Source organism: Carcharodon carcharias, chromosome 25 (genome assembly GCF_017639515.1).
Source record: "Carcharodon carcharias isolate sCarCar2 chromosome 25, sCarCar2.pri, whole genome shotgun sequence".
In the NCBI taxonomy this organism is placed as follows: Eukaryota; Metazoa; Chordata; class Chondrichthyes; order Lamniformes; family Lamnidae; genus Carcharodon; species Carcharodon carcharias.
This window is the reverse complement of record NC_054491.1, coordinates 41,987,795-42,007,361: the sequence shown is the minus strand read 5'-3', so window position 1 is coordinate 42,007,361 and position 19,567 is coordinate 41,987,795.

The window sequence follows — 19,567 nt, the reverse complement described above, 5'->3', positions numbered from 1 at the left end:
GTGAGGGTGAGAGTGTGAGGGTGAGAGGGTGAGGTTGAGAGTGTGAGGGTGACAGTGTGAGAGTGACATCGTGAGGGGGAGAGTGTGAGGGTGAGAGTGTGAGTGTGATAGTGTGAAGTTGAGAGTATGAGGGTGAGAGTGTGAGGGTGAGAGTGCGAGGGTGAGAGTGTGAGGTTGAGAGTGTGAGGTTGAGGGTGTGAGGGTGAGAGTGCGAGGGTCAGAGTGTGAGGGTGACAGTGGGAGTGTGCAAGTGCGAGGGTGAGAGTGTGAGGATGAGAGTGTGAGGGTGAGAGTGTGAGGGTGAGAGGGTGAGAGTGACATTTTGAGGGTGAGTGTGTGAGGGTGAGAGTGCGAGGGTGAGTGTGTGAGGGTGACATTGTGATGGTGACAGTGTGAGGGTGAGAGTGCAAGGGTGAGAATGTGAGGGTGAGAGTGTGAGAGTGAGTGTGAGGGTGAGAGTGTGAGAGGTGGAGTGTGAGGGTGAGAGTGTGAGAGTGCGAGGGTGAGGGTGAGAGTGTGAGAGTGAGAGTGTGAGGGTGAGAGTGTGAGAGTGAGAGTGTGAGGGTGACAAGGTGAGGATGAGAATGTGAGGGTCAGAGTTTGATGGTGAGAGTGTGAGGGTGAGAATGTGTCAGTAAAGTGTGAGGTTGACAGGGAGGGTGAGAGTGAGAGTGTGAGGTTGAGAATGTGAGAGTGTGAGGGTGAGAGTGTGAGGGTGAGAGTGTGAGGTTGAGAATGTGAGGGTGACAGTGTGAGGTTGAAAGTGTGAGGGTGAGAGTGTGAGGGTGACATTGTGAGGGTGAAAGTGTGAGGGTGAGTGTGAGGGTGAGACTGTGAGGGTGAGAGAGTGCGTGTGAGGTTGAGAATGTGAGGAAGAGAGTGTGAGGTTGAAAGTGTGTGGATGAGAGTATGAGGGTGAGAGTGTGAGGTTGAAAGTGTGAGGGTGAGAGTGTGAGGGTGAGAGTGGGAGGGTGAGATTGTGAGGGTGAGAGGGTGAGGTTGAGAGTGTGAGGGTGAGAGTGTGAGGGTGAGAGTGTGAGGGTGAGAAAGTGAGGTTGAATGTGTGAGTGTGTGTGTGATGGTGAAAGTGCGAAGGTGAGTGTGTGAGGGTGAGAGTGCGAGGGTGAGATTGTGATGTTGAGAGTGTGAGGTTGAGGGTGTGAGAGTGAGAGTGCGAGGGTCAGAGTGTGAGGGTGACCGTGTGAGTATGAGAGTGGAAGGGTCAGAGTGTGAGGATGAGAATGTGAGGGTGAGAGTGTGAGTGTGAGAGGGTGAGGGTGACATTATGAGGGTGAGAGTGTGAGGGTGAGTGTGAGAGGGTGAGAATGTGAGGGTCACATTGTGAGGGTGAAAGTGTGAGGGTGAGAGTGCGAGGGTGAGAGTGTGAGGTTGAAAGTGTGAGGTTGAGACTGTGAGGGTGAAAATGTGAGGGTCAGAGTGTGAGGGCGACAGTGTGAGTTTGAAAGGGTGAGGGTGAGAGTGTGAGGGTGAGAGTGTGAGGTTGAAAGTGTGAGGGTGAGAGTGTGAGGGTGAGATTGTGAGGGTGAGAGTGTGAGGTTGGAAGTGCAAGGGTGAGTGTGTGATGGTGAGAGTGAGGATGAGAGTCTGAGGATGACAGTGTGAGGGTGCTAGTTTGTGGGTGAGAGTGTGAGGTTGAAAGTGTGAGGGTGAGAATGTGGGGGTGAGATTGTGAGGGTGAGAGTGTGAGGGTGAGAGTGTAAGGGTGAGAATGTGAGGGTGAGATTGTGAGAGTGTGAGGTTGAAAGTTTGAGGGTGAGATTGTGAGGGTGAGAGTGTCAGGGTGAGAGTGTGAGGGTGACATTTTGAGGTTGAAATTGTGAGGATGAGAGTTAGATGGTTAGAATGTTAGGGTGAGTTTGTGAGGGTGAGAGTTTGAGGGTGAGAGTGTGAGGGTGAGAGTGTGAGGTTGAAAGTGTGAGGGTGAGAGTTTGAGGATGAGAGTGTGAGGGTGAGGGTGTGAAGGTGAGAATGTGAGGGTTAGATTGTGAGGGTGAGAATGTGCGGGTGAGAATGTGTGTGTGAGAGGGTGCAGGTGAGTGTGTGAGGGTGAGAATGTGAGGGTGAAAATGTGAGGGTGAGATTGTGAGGGTGTGAGTGTGAGTGTGAGAATGTGAGGGTGAGAATGTTAGGATGAGAGTGTGAGGGTGAGGGTGTGAGGGGGAGAATGTGAGGGTGAGATCATGAGGGTGAGAATGTGAGGTTGAGAATGTGTGTGTGAGAGGGTGCGGGTGAGAATGTGAGGGTGAGAATGTGAGGATGAGAGTGTGAGGGTGAGAATGTGAGGGTGAGTGTGAGGGTGAGAGTGTGAGGGTGAGAATTTGAGGGTGACAGTGTGAGGGTGAGAGTGTAAGGGGGACAGTGTGAGGGTGACAGAGTGAGGGTGAAAATATGAGGGTCAGTGTGTGTGGGCGACAGTGGGAAGGTGAAATTGTAATGGTGAAAATGTGAGGGTCAGTGTGTGTGGCCGACAGTGTGAGGGTGAGAGTGTGAGGGTGAAAGTGTGAGGGTGAGAGTGTCAGAGTGAGAGTGTGAGGGTGAGAGTGTGAGGGTGAGATTGTGAGGGTGACAGTGAGAGGGTGAAAATGTGAGGGTCAGTGTGTGTTGGTGACAGTGTGAGGTTGAAAGTGTGAGGTTAAGAGTGTGAGGGTGAGAGTGTGAGGTTGAATGTGTGAGGGTGAGAGTGTGAGGGTTGAGATTCTGAGGGTGAGAGTGTGAGGGTGAGAGTGAGGATGAGAGTGTGAGGATGAAAGTGTGAGGGTGAGAGTTTGAGGGTGAGAGTGTGAGGTTGAAAGTGTGAGAGTGAGAATGTGAGGGTGAGAGTGTGAGGGTGAGAATGTGAGGGTGAGATTGTGAGGGGGAGAGTGTGAGGGTGAGAGTGTAATGGTGAGAATGTGAAGGTGAGATTGTGAGAGTGTGAGGTTGAAAGTGTGAGGGTGAGATTGTGAGGGTGAGAGTGTGAGGGTGAGAGTGTGAGGGTGACATTGTGAGGTTGAAATTGTGAGGGTGAGAGTTTGAGGTTTAGAATGTTAGGGTGAGTTTGTGAGGGTGGGAGATTGAAGGTGAGAGTGTGAGGGTGAGAGTGTGAGGTTGAAAGTGTGAGGGTGAGTGTGTGAGGGTGAGAGTGTAAGGTTGAAAGTGTGAGGGTGAGAGTGTGAGGGTGAGAGAGTGAGGGTGAGGTTGAGGGTGTGAGGATGAGAGTGTGAGTTTGAAAGTGTGAGGATAAGAGTGTGAGGGTGAGAGTGTGAGGGTGAGAGTGTGAGGGTGAGAGTGTGAGGGTTAGAGAGTGAGGGTGAGGTTGAGAGTGTGAGGTTAAGGTTGAGAGTATGAGGGTGAGAGTGTGAGGGTGAGAGTGTGATGGTGAGAGTGTGAGGTTGAAAGTGTGAGGATGTGTGTGAGGGTGAAAGTGCGAAGGTGAGTTTGTGAGGGTGAGAGTGCGAGGGTTGAGATTGTGTGAGTGAGAGTGTGAGGGTGAGAGTGAGGATGAGAGTGTGAGGATGAAAGTGTGAGGGTGAGAGTTTGAGGGTGAGAGTGTGAGGTTGAAAGGGTGAGAGTGAGAATGTGAGGGTGAGAGTGTGAGGGTGAGAATGTGAGGGTGAGATTGTGAGGATGAGAGTGTGAGGGTGAGAGTGTAAGGGTGAGAATGTGAGGGTGAGATTGTTAGAGTGTGAGGTTGAAAGAGTGAGGGTGAGATTGTGAGGGTGAGAGTGTGAGGGTGAGAGTGTGAGGGTGACATTGTGAGGTTGAAATTGTGAGGGTGAGAGTTTGAGGTTTAGAATGTTAGGGTGAGTTTGTAAGGGTGAGAGATTGAAGGTGAGAGTGTGAGGGTGAGAGTGTGAGGTTGAAAGTGTGAGGATGAGTGTGTGAGGGTGAGAGTGTAAGGTTGAAAGTGTGAGGGTGAGAGTGTGAGGGTGAGAGGTTGAGGTTGAGAGTGTGAGGGTGAGAGTGTTAGGGTGAGAGTGTGAGGTTGAGAATGTCAGGGTGAGAGTGAGAGGGTGAGAGTGTGAGGGTGAGTGTGAGGGTGAGAGTGTGAGGGTGAGGTTGAGAGTGTGAGGGTGAGATTGAGACGGTGAGAGTGTCAGGGTGAGAGTGTGAGGTTGAGAATGTGAGAGTGTGAGGGTGAGAGTGTGAGGGTGAGGTTGAGAGTGTGAGGGTGAGAGTGTGAGGTTGAGAATGTGAGAGTGTGAGGGTGAGAGTGTGAGAGTGAGAGTGTGAGGTTGAGAAAGTGAAGGTCACAGTGTGAGGTTGAAAGTGTGAGGGTGAGAGTGTGAGGGTGAGAGTGTGAGGGTCAGAGGGTGAGGGTGACAGTGGTAGTCTGAGAGTGCGAGGGTGAGTGTGAGGATCAGAATGTTAGGGTGAGAGTGTGAGGGTGAGAGTGCGAGGGTGAGTGTGTGAGGGTGACATTGTGAGGGTGACAGTGTGAGGGTGAGAGTGCGAGGGTGAGAATGTGAGGGTGAGAGTGTGAGAGTGTGAGGGTGAGAGTGTGAGAGTGAGAGTGTGAGAGTGAGAGTGTGAGGGTGAGAGTGTGAGGGTGACAAGGTGAGGATGAGAATATGAGGGTGAGAGTTTGATGGTGAGAGTGTGAGGGTGAGAATTTGTCAGTGAAAGTGTGAGGTTGACAGGGAGTGTGAGAGTGAGAGTGTGAGGTTGAGAATGTGAGAGTGTGAGGGTGAGAGTGTGAGGGTGAGAGTGTGAGGTTGAGAATGTGAGGGTAACAGTGTGAGGTTGAATGTGTGAGGGTGAGAGTGTGAGAGTGACATTGTGAGGTTGAAAGTGTGAGGGTGAGAGTGTGAGGGTGAGATTGTGAGGGTGAGAGAGTGAGGGTGAGGTTGAGAGTGTGAGGGAGAGAGTGTGAGTTTGAAAGTGTGAGGATGAGAGTATGAGGGTGAGTGTGTGAGGTTGAAAGTGTGAGGGTGAGAGTGTGAGGGTGAGAGTGTGAGGGTGAGAGAGTGAGGTTGAGAGTGTGAGGGTGAGAGTGTGATGGTGACATTGTGAGGGTGAGAGTGTGAGGGTGAGAAAGTGAGGTTGAATGTGAGTGTGTGTGTGATGGTGAAAGTGCGAAGGTGAGTGTGTGAGGGTGAGAGTGCGAGAGTGAGATTGTGATGTTGAGTGAGGTTGAGGGTGTGAGGGTGAGAGTGCGAGGGTCAGAGTGTGAGGGTGACCGTGTGAGTATGAGAGTGCGAGGGTCAGAGTGTGAGGATGAGAGTGTGAGGGTGAGAGTGTGAGGGTGAGAGGGTGAGGGTGACATTATGAGGGTGAGTGTGTGAGGGTGAGAGTGTGAGGGTGACATTTTGAGGTTGAAATTGTGAGGATGAGAGTTTGATGGTTAGAATGTTAGGGTGAGTTTGTGAGGGTGAGAGTTTGAGGGTGAGAGTGTGAGGGTGAGAGTGTGAGGTTGAAAGTGTGAGGGTGAGAGTTTGAGGATGAGAGTGTGAGGGTGAGGGTGTGAAGGTGAGAATGTGAGGGTTAGATTGTGAGGGTGAGAATGTGCGGGTGAGAATGTGTGTGTGAGAGGGTGCAGGTGAGTGTGTGAGGATGAGAAAGTGAGGGTGAAAATGTGAGGGTGAGATTGTGAGGGTGAGAGTGTGAGTGTGAGAATGTGAGGGTGAGAATGTTAGGATGAGAATGTGAGGGTGAGGGTGTGAGTGGGAGAATGTGAGGGTGAGATCATGAGGGTGAGAATGTGAGGTTGAGAATGTGTGTGTGAGAGGGTGCGGGTGAGAATGTGAGGGTGAGAATGTGAGGATGAGAGTGTGAGGGTGAGAATGTGAGGGTGAATGTGAGGGTGAGAGTGTGAGGGTGAGAATTTGAGGGTGACAGTGTGAGGGTGACAGTGTAAGGGGGACAGTGTGAGGGTGACAGAGTGAGGGTGAAAGTGTGAGGGTGAGAGTGTCAGAGTGAGAGTGTGAGGGTGAGATTGTGAGGGTGAAAGTGTGAGGGTGAGAGTGTCAGAGTGAGAGTGTGAGGGTGAGAGTGTGAGGGTGAGAGTGAGGATGAGAGTGTGAGGATGAAAGTGTGAGGGTGAGAGTTTGAGGGTGAGAGTGTGAGGGTGAGATTGTGAGGGTGACAGTGAGAGGGTGAAAATGTGAGGGTCAGTGTGTGTTGGTGACAGTGTGAGGTTGAAAGTGTGAGGCTAAGAGTGTGAGGGTGAGAGTGTGAGGTTGAATGTGTGAGGGTGAGAGTGTGAGGGTTGAGATTCTGAGGGTGAGAGTGTGAGGGTGAGAGTGAGGATGAGAGTGTGAGGATGAAAGTGTGAGGGTGAGAGTTTGAGGGTGAGAGTGTGAGGTTGAAAGTGTGAGAGTGAGAATGTGAGGGTGAGAGGGTGAGGTTGAGAGTGTGAGGGTGACAGTGTGAGGGTGACATAGTGAGGGGGAGAGTGTGAGGGTGAGAGTGTGAGTGTGATAGTGTGAGGTTGAAAGTGTGAGGGTGAGAGTGTGAGGGTGAGATTGTGGGGTTGAGAGAATGAGTGTGAAGTTGAGAGTATGAGGGTGAGAGTGTGAGGGTGAGAGTGTGAGGGTGAGAGTGTGAGGGTGAGAGAGTGAGGGTGAGGTTGAGAGTGTGAGGCTGAGGTTGAGAGTATGAGTGTGAGAGTGTGAGGGTGAGAGTGTGATGGTGAGAGTGTGAGGTTGAAAATGTAAGGATGTGTGTGAGTGTGCAAGTGCGAAGGTGAGTTTGTGAGGGTGAGAGTGCGAGGGTGAGAGTGTGAGGTTGAGAGTGTGAGGTTGAGGGTGTGAGGGTGAGAGTGCGAGGGTCAGAGTGTAAGGGTGACAGTGGGAGTGTGCGAGTGCGAGGGTGAGAGTGTGAGGATGAGAGTGTGAGGGTGAGAGTGTGAGGGTGAGAGGGTGAGGGTGACATTTTGAGGGTGAGTGTGTGAGGGTGAGAGTGCGAGGGTGAGTGTGTGAGGGTGACATTGTGATGGTGACAGTGTGAGGGTGAGAGTGCAAGGGTGAGAATGTGATGGTGAGAGTGTGAGAGTGAGTGTGAGGGTGAGAGTGTGAGAGGTGGAGTGTGAGGGTGAGAGTGTGAGAGTGAGAGTGAGGGTGAGAGTGTGAGAGTGAGAGTGTGAGGGTGACAAGGTGAGGATGAGAATGTGAGGGTCAGAGTTTGATGGTGAGAGTGTGAGGGTGAGAATGTGTCAGTGAAAGTGTGAGGTTGACAGGGAGGGTGAGAGTGAGAGTGTGAGGTTGAGAATGTGAGAGTGTGAGGGTGAGAGTGTGAGGGTGAGAGTGTGAGGTTGAGAATGTGAGGGTGACAGTGTGAGGTTGAAAGTGTGAGGGTGAGAGTGTGAGGGTGACATTGTGAGGGTGAAAGTGTGAGGGTGCGAGTGTGAGGGTGAGACTGTGAGGGTGAGAGAGTGCGTGTGAGGTTGAGAATGTGAGGAAGAGAGTGTGAGGTTGAAAGTGTGTGGATGAGAGTATGAGGGTGAGAGTGTGAGGTTGAAAGTGTGAGGGTGAGAGTGTGAGGGTGAGAGTGGGAGGGTGAGATTGTGAGGGTGAGAGGGTGAGGTTGAGAGTGTGAGGGTGAGAGTGTGAGGGTGAGAGTGTGAGGGTGAGAAAGTGAGGTTGAATGTGTGAGTGTCTGTGTGATGGTGAAAGTGCGAAGGTGAGTGTGTGAGGGTGAGAGTGCGAGGGTGAGATTGTGATGTTGAGAGTGTGAGGTTGAGGGTGTGAGGGTGAGAGTGCGAGGGTCAGAGTGTGAGGGTGACCGTGTGAGTATGAGAGTGGAAGGGTCAGAGTGTGAGGATGAGAATGTGAGGGTGAGAGTGTGAGTGTGAGAGGGTGAGGGTGACATTATGAGGAAAGAGTGTGAGGGTGAGTGTGAGAGGGTGAGAATGTGAGGGTCACATTGTGAGGGTGAAAGTGTGAGGGTGAGAGTGCGAGGGTGAGAGTGTGAGGTTGAAAGTGTGAGGTTGAGACTGTGAGGGTGAAAATGTGAGGGTCAGAGTGTGAGGGCGACAGTGTGAGTTTGAAAGTGTGAGGGTGAGAGTGTGAGGGTGAGAGTGTGAGGTTGAAAGTGTGAGGGTGAGAGTGTGAGGGTGAGATTGTGAGGGTGAGAGTGTGAGGTTGGATGTGCAAGGGTGAGTGTGTGATGGTGAGAGTGAGGATGAGAGTCTGAGGATGACAGTGTGAGGGTGCTAGTTTGTGGGTGAGAGTGTGAGGTTGAAAGTGTGAGGGTGAGAATGTGGGGGTGAGATTGTGAGGGTGAGAGTGTGAGGGTGAGAGTGTAAGGGTGAGAATGTGAGGGTGAGATTGTGAGAGTGTGAGGTTGAAAGTTTGAGGGTGAGATTGTGAGGGTGAGAGTGTCAGGGTGAGAGTGTGAGGGTGACATTTTGAGGTTGAAATTGTGAGGATGAGAGTTTGATGGTTAGAATGTTAGGGTGAGTTTGTGAGGGTGAGAGTTTGAGGGTGAGAGTGTGAGGGTGAGAGTGTGAGGTTGAAAGTGTGAGGGTGAGAGTTTGAGGATGAGAGTGTGAGGGTGAGGGTGTGAAGCTGAGAATGTGAGGGTTAGATTGTGAGGGTGAGAATGTGCGGGTGAGAATGTGTGTGTGAGAGGGTGCAGGTGAGTGTGTGAGGGTGAGAATGTGAGGGTGAAAATGTGAGGGTGAGATTGTGAGGGTGTGAGTGTGAGTGTGAGAATGTGAGGGTGAGAATGTTAGGATGAGAGTGTGAGGGTGAGGGTGTGAGGGGGAGAATGTGAGGGTGAGATCATGAGGGTGAGAATGTGAGGTTGAGAATGTGTGTGTGAGAGGGTGCGGGTGAGAATGTGAGGGTGAGAATGTGAGGATGAGAGTGTGAGGGTGAGAATGTGAGGGTGAGTGTGAGGGTGAGAGTGTGAGGGTGAGAATTTGAGGGTGACAGTGTGAGGGTGAGAGTGTAAGGGGGACAGTGTGAGGGTGACAGAGTGAGGGTGAAAGTGTGAGGGTGAGAGTGTCAGAGTGAGAGTGTGAAGGTGAGATTGTGAGCGTGAAAGTGTGAGGGTGAGAGTGTCAGAGTGAGAGTGTGAGGGTGAGAGTGTGAGGGTGAGATTGTGAGGGTGACAGTGAGAGGGTGAAAATGTGAGGGTCAGTGTGTGTTGGTGACAGTGTGAGGTTGAAAGTGTGAGGCTAAGAGTGTGAGGGTGAGAGTGTGAGGTTGAATGTGTGAGGGTGAGAGTGTGAGGGTTGAGATTCTGAGGGTGAGAGTGTGAGGGTGAGAGTGAGGATGAGAGTGTGAGGATGAAAGTGTGAGGGTGAGAGTTTGAGGGTGAGAGTGTGAGGGTGAAAGTGTGAGAGTGAGAATGTGAGGGTGAGAGTGTGAGGGTGAGAATGTGAGGGTGAGATTGTGAGGGGGAGAGTGTGAGGGTGAGAGTGTAATGGTGAGAATGTGAGGGTGAGATTGTGAGAGTGTGAGGTTGAAATTGTGAGGGTGAGAGTGTGAGGGTGAGAGTGTGAGGGTGACATTGTGAGGTTGAAATTGTGAGGGTGAGAGTTTGAGGTTTAGAATGTTAGGATGAATTTGTGAGGGTGAGAGATTGAAGGTGAGAATGTGAGGGTGAGAGTGTGAGGTTGAAAGTGTGAGGGTGAGTGTGTGAGGGTGAGTGTTTAAGTTTGAAAGTGTGAGGGTGAGAGTGTGAGGGTGAGAGGGTGAGGTTGAGAGTGTGAGGGTGAGAGTGTGATGGTGACATTGTGAGGGTGAGAGTGTTAGGGTGAGAGTGTGAGGTTGAGAATGTCAGGGTGAGAGTGAGAGGGTGAGAGTGTGAGGGTGAGAGTGTGAGGGTGAGAGTGTGAGGGTGAGGTTGAGAGTGTGAGGGTGAGATTGAGACGGTGAGAGTGTCAGGTTGAGAGTGTGAGGTTGAGACTGTGAGAGTGTGAGGGTGAAAGTGTGAGGGTGAGGTTGAGAGTGTGAGGGTGAGAGTGTGAGGTTGAGAATGTGAGAGTGTGAGGCTAAGAGTGTGAGAGTGAGAGTGTGAGGTTGAGAATGTGAAGGACACAGTGTGAGGTTGAAAGTGTGAGGGTGAGAGTGTGAGGGTGAGAATGTGAGGGTGAGAGTGTGAGGGTGAGAGAGTGAGGGTGAGGTTGAGGGTGTGAGGGTGAGAGTGTGAGTTTGAAAGTGTGAGGATGAGAGTGTGAGGATGAGAGTGTGAGGTTGAAATTGTGAGGGTGAGAGTGTGAGGGTGAGAGTGTGAGGGTGAGAGTGTGAGGTTGAGAGTGTGAGCGTGAGAGTGTGAGGGTGACATCATGAGTGTGAGAGTGTGAGGGTGAGAGTGAGTGTGATAGTGTGAGGTTGAAAGTGTGAGGGTGAGAGTGTGAGGGTGAGATTGTGGGGGTGAGAGAGTGAGTGTGAAGTTGAGAGTATGAGGGCGAGAGTGTGAGGGTGAGAGTGTGAGGGTGAGAGTGTGAGGGAGAGAGAGTGAGGGTGAGGTTGAGAGTGTGAGGCTGAAGTTGAGAGTATGAGGGTGAGAGTGTGAGGGTGAGAGTGTGATGGTGAGAGTGTGAGGTTGAAAGTGTGAGGATGTGTGTGAGGGTGAAAGTGCGAAGGTGAGTTTTTGAGGGTGAGAGTGCGAGGGTGAGAGTGTGAGGTTGAGAGTTTGAGGTTGAGGGTGTGAGGGTGAGAGTGCGAGGGTCAGAGTGTGAGGGTGACAGTGGGAGTGTGAGAGTGCGAGGGTGAGAGTGTGAGGATGAGAGTGTGAGAGTGAGAGTGTGAGGGTGAGAGTGTGAGGGTGACATTTTGAGGGTGAGTGTGTGAGGGTGAGAGTGCGAGGGTGAGTGTGTGAGGGTGACATTGTGAGGGTGATAGTGTGAGGGTGAGTGCGAGGGTGAGAATGAGAGGGTGAGAGTGTGAGAGTGAGAGTGTGAGGGTGAGAGTGTGAGAGTGAGAGTGTGAGGGTGAGAGTGTGAGGGTGAGAGTGTGAGGTTGAGGGTGTGAGGGTGAGAGTGCGAGGGTCAGAGTGTGATGGTGACAGTGGGAGTGTGAGAGTGCGAGGGTGAGATTGTGAGGATGAGAGTGTGAGGGTGAGAGTGTGAGGGTGAGAATGTGAGGGTGACATTTTGAGTGTGAGTGTGTGAGGGTGAGAGTGCGAGGGTGCGTGTGTGAGGGTGACATTGTGAGGGTGACAGTGTGAGGGTGAGATTGCGAGGGTGAGAATGTGAGGGTGAGAGTGTGAGAGTGAGCGTGTGAGGGTGAGAGTGTGAGAGTGAGAGTGTGAGGGTGAGAGTGTGAGGGTGAGTGTGAGTGAGAGTGTGAGGGTGAGAGTGTGAGAGTGAGAGTGTGAGGGTGACAAGGTGAGGATGAGAATGAGGGTGAGAGTGTAAGGGTGAGAATGTGAGGGTGAGATTGTGAGAGTGTGAGGTTGAAAGTGTGAGGGTAAGATTGTGAGGGTGAGAGTGTCAGGGTGAGAGTGTGAGGGTGAAATTGTGAGGCTGAAATTATGAGGGTGAGAGTTTGAGGTTTAGAATGTTAGGGTGAGTTTGTGAGGGTGAGAGATTGAAGGTGAGAGTGTGAGGGTGAGAGTGTGAGGTTGAAAGTGTGAGGGTGAGTGTGTGAGGGTGAGAGTGTAAGGATGAAAGTGTGAGGGTGAGAGTGTGAGGGTGAGAGGGTGAGGTTGAGAGAGCGAGGATGAGAGTGTGATGGTGACATTGTGAGGGTGAGAGTGTTAGGGTGAGAGTGTGAGGTTGAGAATGTCAGGGTGAGAGTGAGAGGGTGAGAGTGTGAGGGTGAGAGTGTGAGGGTGAGAGTGTGGGGGTGAGGTTGAGAGTGTGAGGGTGAGATTGAGACGGTGAGAGTGTCAGGGTGAGAGTGTGAGGTTGAGACTGTGAGAGTGTGAGGGTGAGAGTGTGAGGGTGAGGTTGAGAGTGTGAGGGTGAGAGTGTGAGGTTGAGAATGTGAGAGTGTGAGGGTGAGAGAGTGAGAGTGAGAGTGTGAGGTTGAGAATGTGTAGGTCACAGTGTGAGTTTGAAAGTGTGAGGATGAGAGTGTGAGGGTGAGAGTGTGAGTGTGAAAGTGTGAGGGTGAGAGTGTGAGGGTGAGAGGGTGAGGTTGAGAGTGTGAGGGTGAGAGTGTGAGGGTGAGAGTGTGAGGGTGAGAGTGTGAGGGTGAGAGGGTGAGGTTGAGAGTGTGAGGGTGAGAGTGTGAGGGTGACATCGTGAGGGTGAGAGTGTGAGGGTGAGAGTGAGTGTGATAGTGTGAGGTTGAAAGTGTGAGAGTGAGAGTGTGAGGGTGAGATTGTGGGGGTGAGAGAGTGAGTGTGAAGTTGAGAGTATGAGGGCGAGAGTGTGAGGGTGAGAGTGTGAGGGTGAGAGTGAGAGGGTGAGAGAGTGAGGGTGAGGTCGAGAGTGTGAGGCTGAGGTTGAGAGTATGAGGGTGAGAGTGTGAGGGTGAGAGTGTGATGGTGAGAGTGTGAGGTTGAAAGTGTGAGGATGTGTGTGAGGGTGAAAGTGTGAAGGTGAGTTTTTGAGGGTGAGAGTGCGAAGGTGAGAGTGTGAGGTTGAGAGTGTGAGGTTGAGGGTGTGAGGGTGAGAATGCGAGGGTCAGAGTGTGAGGATGAGAGTGTGAGGGTGAGAGTGTGAGGGTGAGAGGGTGAGGGTGACATTTTGAGGGTGAGTGTGTGAGGGTGAGAGTGCGAGGGTGAGTGTGTGAGGGTGACATTGTGAGGGTGACAGTGTGAGGGTGAGACTGCGAGGGTGAGAATGTGAGAGTGAGAGTGTGAGAGTGAGAGTGTGAGGGTGAGAGTGTGAGAGTGAGAGTGTGAGGGTGAGAGTGTGAGAGTGAGAGTGTGAGCGTGAGAGTCTGAGTGAGAGTGTGAGGGTGAGAGTGTGAGAGTGAGAGTGTGAGGGTGAGAGTCTGAGTGAGTGTGTGAGGGTGACATAGTGAGGGTGACAGTGTGAGGGTGAGACTGCGAGGGTGAGAATGTGAGGGTGAGAGTGTGAGAGTGAGAGTGTGAGGGTGAGAGTGTGAGAGTGAGAGTGTGAGGGTGAGAGTGTGAGAGTGAGAATGTGAGGGTGAGAGTCTGAGTGAGTGTGTGAGGGTGACATTGTGAGGGTGACAGTGTGAGGGTGAGACTGCGAGGGTGAGAATGTGAGGGTGAGAGTGTGAGAGTGAGAGTGTGAGGGTGAGAGTGTGAGAGTGAGAGTGTGAGGGTGAGAGTGTGAGAGTGAGAGTGTGAGGGTGAGAGTCTGAGTGAGTGTGTGAGGGTGACATTGTGAGGTTGACAGTGTGAGGGTGAGACTGCGAGGGTGAGAATGTGAGGGTGAGAGTGTGAGAGTGAGAGTGTGAGGGTGAGAGTGTGAGAGTGAGAGTGTGAGGGTGAGAGTCTGAGTGAGAGTGTGAGGGTGAGAGTGTGAGAGTGAGAGTGTGAGGGTGACAAGGTGAGGATGAGAATGAGGGTGAGAGTGTAAGGGTGAGAATGTGAGGGTGAGATTGTGAGAGTGTGAGGTTGAAAGTGTGAGGGTAAGATTGTGAGGGTGAGAGTGTCAGGGTGAGAGTGTGAGGGTGAAATTGTGAGATTGAAATTGTGAGGGTGAGATTTTGAGGTTTAGAATGTTAGGGTGAGTTTGTGAGGGTGAGAGATTGAAGGTGAGAGTGTGAGTGTGAGAGTGTGAGGTTGAAATTGTGAGGGTGAGTGTGTGAGGGTGAGAGTATAAGGTTGAAAGTGTGAGGGTGAGAGTGTGAGGGTGAGAGGGTGAGGTTGAGAGTGCCAGGATGAGAGTGTGATGGTGACATTGGGTGGGTGAGAGTGTTAGGGTGAGAGTGTGAAGTTGAGAATGTCAGGGTGAGAGTGAGAGGGTGAGAGTGTGAAGGTGAGAGTTTGAGGGTGAGAGTGTGAGGGTGAGGTTGAGACGGTGAGAGTGTCAGGGTGAGAGTGTGAGGTTGAGACTGTGAGAGTGTGAGGGTGAGAGTGTGAGGGTGAGGTTGAGAGTGTGAGGTTGAAAGTGTGAGGGTGAGAGTGTGAGGGTGAGAGCGTGAGGGTGAGAGTGTGAAGGTGAGAGCGTGAGGGTGACAGTGTGAGGGTGAGAGTGTGAGGGTGAGAGAGTGAGGGTGAGGTTGAGGGTGTGAGGGTGAGAGTGTGAGTTTGAAAGTGTGAGGAAGAGAGTGTGAGGGTGAGAGTGTGAGGTTGAAAGTGTGAGGGTGAGAGTGTGTGGGTGAGAGGGTGAGGTTGAGAGTGTGAGGGTGAGAGTGAGGGTGACATCGTGAGGGTGAGAGTGTGAGGGTGAGAGTGTGAGTGTGATAGTGTGAGGTTCAAAGTGTGAGGGTGAGAGTGTGAGGGTGAGAGTGTGAGGGTGAGAGAGTGAGGGTGAGGTTGAGAGTGTGAGGCTGAGCTTGAGAGTATGAGGGTGAGAGTGTGAGGGTGAGAGTGTGATGGTGAGAGTGTGAGGGTGAGAGAGTGAGGGTGAGGTTGAGAATGTGAGGCTGAGGTTGAGATTATGAGGGTGAGAGTGTGAGGGTGAGAGTGTGATGGTGAGAGTGTGAGGTTGAACGTGTGAGGATGTGTGTGAGGGTGAAAGTGCGAAGTTGAGTTTGTGAGGGTAAGAGTGCGAGGGTTGAGATTGTGTGAGTGAGAGTGTGAGGGTGAGAGTGAGGATGAGAGTGTGAGGATGAAAGTGTGAGGGTGAGAGTTTGAGGGTGAGAGTGTGAGGTTGAAAGGGTGAGAGTGAGAATGTGAGGGAGAGAGTGTGAGGGTGAGAATGCGAGGGTGGGATTGTGAGGATGAGAGTGTGAGGGTGAGAGTGTAAGGGTGAGAATGTGAGGGTGAGATTGTTAGAGTGTGAGGTTGAAAGTGTGAGGGTGAGATTGTGAGGGTGAGAGTGTGAGGGTGAGAGTGTGAGGGTGACATTGTGAGGTTGAAATTGTGAGGGTGAGAGTTTGAGGTTTAGAATGTTAGGGTGAGTTTGTGAGGGTGAGAGATTGAAGGTGAGAGTGTGAGGGTGAGAGTGTGAGGTTGGAAGTGTGAGGATGAGTGTGTGAGGGTGAGAGTATAAGGATGAAAGTGTGAGGGTGAGAGTGTGAGGGTGAGAGGTTGAGGTTGAGAGTGTGAGGGTGAGAGTGAGATGGTGACATTGTGAGGGTGAGAGTGTTAGGGTGAGAGTGTGAGGTTGAGAATGTCAGGGTGAGAGTGAGAGGGTGAGAGTGTGAGGGTGAGTGTGAGGGTGAGAGTGTGAGGGTGAGGTTGAGAGTGTGAGGGTGAGATTGAGACGTTGAGAGAGTCAGGGTGAGAGTGTGAGGTTGAGAATGTGAGAGTGTGAGGGTGAGAGTGTGAGAGTGAGGTTGAGAGTGTGAGGGTGAGAGTGTGAGGTTGAGAATGTGAGAGTGTGAGGGTGAGAGAGTGAGAGTGAGAGTGTGAGGTTGAGAATGTGAAGGTCACAGTGTGCGGTTGAAAATGTGAGGGTGAGAGTGTGAGGGTGAGAGTGTGAGGGTGAGAGTGTGAGAGTGAGAGTGTGAGGGTGAGAGTCTGAGTGAGTGTGTGAGGGTGACATTGTGAGGGTGACAGTGTGAGGGTGAGACTGCGAGGGTGAGAATGTGAGGGTGAGAGTGTGAGAGTGAGAGTGTGAGGGTGAGAGTGTGAGAGTGAGAGTGTGAGGGTGAGAGTGTGAGAGTGAGAGTGTGAGGGTGAGAGTCTGAGTGAGTGTGTGAGGGTGACATTGTGAGGTTGACAGTGTGAGGGTGAGACTGCGAGGGTGAGAATGTGAGGGTGAGAGTGTGAGAGTGAGAGTGTGAGGGTGAGAGTGTGAGAGTGAGAGTGTGAGGGTGAGAGTCTGAGTGAGAGTGTGAGGGTGAGAGTGTGAGAGTGAGAGTGTGAGGGTGACAAGGTGAGGATGAGAATGAGGGTGAGAGTGTAAGGGTGAGAATGTGAGGGTGAGATTGTGAGAGTGTGAGGTTGAAAGTGTGAGGGTAAGATTGTGAGGGTGAGAGTGTCAGGGTGAGAGTGTGAGGGTGAAATTGTGAGATTGAAATTGTGAGGGTGAGATTTTGAGGTTTAGAATGTTAGGGTGAGTTTGTGAGGGTGAGAGATTGAAGGTGAGAGTGTGAGTGTGAGAGTGTGAGGTTGAAATTGTGAGGGTGAGTGTGTGAGGGTGAGAGTGTAAGGTTGAAAGTGTGAGGGTGAGAGTGTGAGGGTGAGAGGGTGAGGTTGAGAGTGCCAGGATGAGAGTGTGATGGTGACATTGGGTGGGTGAGAGTGTTAGGGTGAGAGTGTGAGGTTGAGAATGTCAGGGTGAGAGTGAGAGGGTGAGAGTGTGAAGGTGAGAGTTTGAGGGTGAGAGTGTGAGGGTGAGGTTGAGACGGTGAGAGTGTCAGGGTGAGAGTGTGAGGTTGAGACTGTGAGAGTGTGAGGGTGAGAGTGTGAGGGTGAGGTTGAGAGTGTGAGGTTGAAAGTGTGAGGGTGAGAGTGTGAGGGTGAGAGCGTGAGGGTGAGAGTGTGAAGGTGAGAGCGTGAGGGTGACAGTGTGAGGGTGAGAGTGTGAGGGTGAGAGAGTGAGGGTGAGGTTGAGGGTGTGAGGGTGAGAGTGTGAGTTTGAAAGTGTGAGGAAGAGAGTGTGAGGGTGAGAGTGTGAGGTTGAAAGTGTGAGGGTGAGAGTGTGTGGGTGAGAGGGTGAGGTTGAGAGTGTGAGGGTGAGAGTGAGGGTGACATCGTGAGGGTGAGAGTGTGATGGTGAGAGTGTGAGTGTGATAGTGTGAGGTTCAAAGTGTGAGGGTGAGAGTGTGAGGGTGAGAGTGTGAGGGTGAGAGAGTGAGGGTGAGGTTGAGAGTGTGAGGCTGAGCTTGAGAGTATGAGGGTGAGAGTGTGAGGGTGAGAGTGTGATGGTGAGAGTGTGAGGGTGAGAGAGTGAGGGTGAGGTTGAGAATGTGAGGCTGAGGTTGAGATTATGAGGGTGAGAGTGTGAGGGTGAGAGTGTGATGGTGAGAGTGTGAGGTTGAACGTGTGAGGATGTGTGTGAGGGTGAAAGTGCGAAGTTGAGTTTGTGAGGGTAAGAGTGCGAGGGTTGAGATTGTGTGAGTGAGAGTGTGAGGGTGAGAGTGAGGATGAGAGTGTGAGGATGAAAGTGTGAGGGTGAGAGTTTGAGGGTGAGAGTGTGAGGTTGAAAGGGTGAGAGTGAGAATGTGAGGGAGAGAGTGTGAGGGTGAGAATGCGAGGGTGGGATTGTGAGGATGAGAGTGTGAGGGTGAGAGTGTAAGGGTAAGAATGTGAGGGTGAGATTGTTAGAGTGTGAGGTTGAAAGTGTGAGGGTGAGATTGTGAGGGTGAGAGTGTGAGGGTGAGAGTGTGAGGGTGACATTGTGAGGTTGAAATTGTGAGGGTGAGAGTTTGAGGTTTAGAATGTTAGGGTGAGTTTGTGAGGGTGAGAGATTGAAGGTGAGAGTGTGAGGGTGAGAGTGTGAGGTTGGAAGTGTGAGGATGAGTGTGTGAGGGTGAGAGTATAAGGATGAAAGTGTGAGGGTGAGAGTGTGAGGGTGAGAGGTTGAGGTTGAGAGTGTGAGGGTGAGAGTGAGATGGTGACATTGTGAGGGTGAGAGTGTTAGGGTGAGAGTGTGAGGTTGAGAATGTCAGGGTGAGAGTGAGAGGGTGAGAGTGTGAGGGTGAGTGTGAGGGTGAGAGTGTGAGGGTGAGGTTGAGAGTGTGAGGGTGAGATTGAGACGTTGAGAGAGTCAGGGTGAGAGTGTGAGGTTGAGAATGTGAGAGTGTGAGGGTGAGAGTGTGAGAGTGAGGTTGAGAGTGTGAGGGTGAGAGTGTGAGGTTGAGAATGTGAGAGTGTGAGGGTGAGAGAGTGAGAGTGAGAGTGTGAGGTTGAGAATGTGAAGGTCACAGTGTGCGGTTGAAAATGTGAGGGTGAGAGTGTGAGGGTGAGAGTGTAAGGGTGAGAATGTGAGGGTGAGATTGTTAGAGTGTGAGGTTGAAAGTGTGAGGGTGAGATTGTGAGGGTGAGAGTGTGAGGGTGAGAGTGTGAGGGTGACATTGTGAGGTTGAAATTGTGAGGGTGAGAGTTTGAGGTTTAGAATGTTAGGGTGAGTTTGTGAGGGTGAGAGATTGAAGGTGAGAGTGTGAGGGTGAGAGTGTGAGGTTGGAAGTGTGAGGATGAGTGTGTGAGGGTGAGAGTATAAGGATGAAAGTGTGAGGGTGAGATTGTGAGGGTGAGAGGTTGAGGTTGAGAGTGTGAGGGTGAGAGTGAGATGGTGACATTGTGAGGGTGAGAGTGTTAGGGTGAGAGTGTGAGGTTGAGAATGTCAGGGTGAGAGTGAGAGGGTGAGAGTGTGAGGGTGAGTGTGAGGGTGAGAGTGTGAGGGTGAGGTTGAGAGTGTGAGGGTGAGATTGAGACGTTGAGAGAGTCAGGGTGAGAGTGTGAGGTTGAGAATGTGAGAGTGTGAGGGTGAGAGTGTGAGAGTGAGGTTGAGAGTGTGAGGGTGAGAGTGTAAGGTTGAGAATGTGAGAGTGTGAGGGTGAGAGAGTGAGAGTGAGAGTGTGAGGTTGAGAATGTGAAGGTCACAGTGTGCGGTTGAAAATGTGAGGGTGAGAGTGTGAGGGTGAGAGTGTGAGGGTGAGAGTGTGAGGGTGAGAGAGTGAGGGTGAGGTTGAGGATGTGAGGGTGAGAGTGTGAGTTTGAAAGTGTGAGGATGAGAGTGTGAGGGTGAGATTGGGAGGTTGAAAGTGTGAGGGTGAGAGTGTGAGGGTGAGAGTGTGAGGGTGTGAGTGTGAGGGTGAGAGGGTGAGGTTGAGACTGTGAGATTGTGAGTGTGATAGTGTGAGGTTGAAAATGTGAGGGTGAGAGTGTGAGGGTGAGAGTGTGAGGGTGAGAGAGTGAGGGTGAGGCTGAGAGTGTGAGGCTGAAGTTGAGAGTATGAGGGTGACAGTGTGAGGGTGAAAGTGTGATGGTGAGAGTGTGAGGTTGAAAGTGTGAGGATGTGTGTGAGGGTGAAAGTGCGAAGGTGAGTTTGTGAGGGTGAGTGTGCGAGGGTGAGAGTGTGAGGTTGAGAGAGTGAGGTTGAGGGTGTGAGGGTGAGAGTGCGAGGGTTAGAGTGTGAGGGTGACAGTGGGAGTCTGAGATTGCGAGGGTGAGTGTGAGGATCAGAATGTGAGGGTGAGAGTGTGAGGGTGAGAGGGTGAGGGTGACATTTTGAGGGTGAGTGTGTGAGGGTGAGAGTGCGATGGTGAGTGTGTGAGGGTGACATTGTGAGGGTGACAGTGTGAGGGTGAGAGTGCGAGGGTGAGAATGTGAGGGTGAGAGTGTGAGAGTGTGAGGGTGAGAGTGTGAGAGTGAGAGTGTGAGGGTCAGAGTGCGAGAGTGAGATTGTGAGGGTGAGAGTGTGAGGGTGACAAGGTGAGGATGAGAATATGAGGGTGAGAGTTTGATGGTGAGAGTGTGAGGGTGAGAATTTGTCAGTGAAAGTGTGAGGTTGACAGGGAGTGTGAGAGTGAGAGTGTGAGGTTGAGAATGTGAGAGTGTGAGGGTGAGAGTGTGAGGGTGAGAGTGTGAGGTTGAGAATGTGAGGGTAACAGTGTGAGGTTGAATGTGTGAGGGTGAGAGTGTGAGAGTGATATTGTGAGGTTGAAAGTGTGAGGGTTAAAGTGTGAGGGCGAGATTG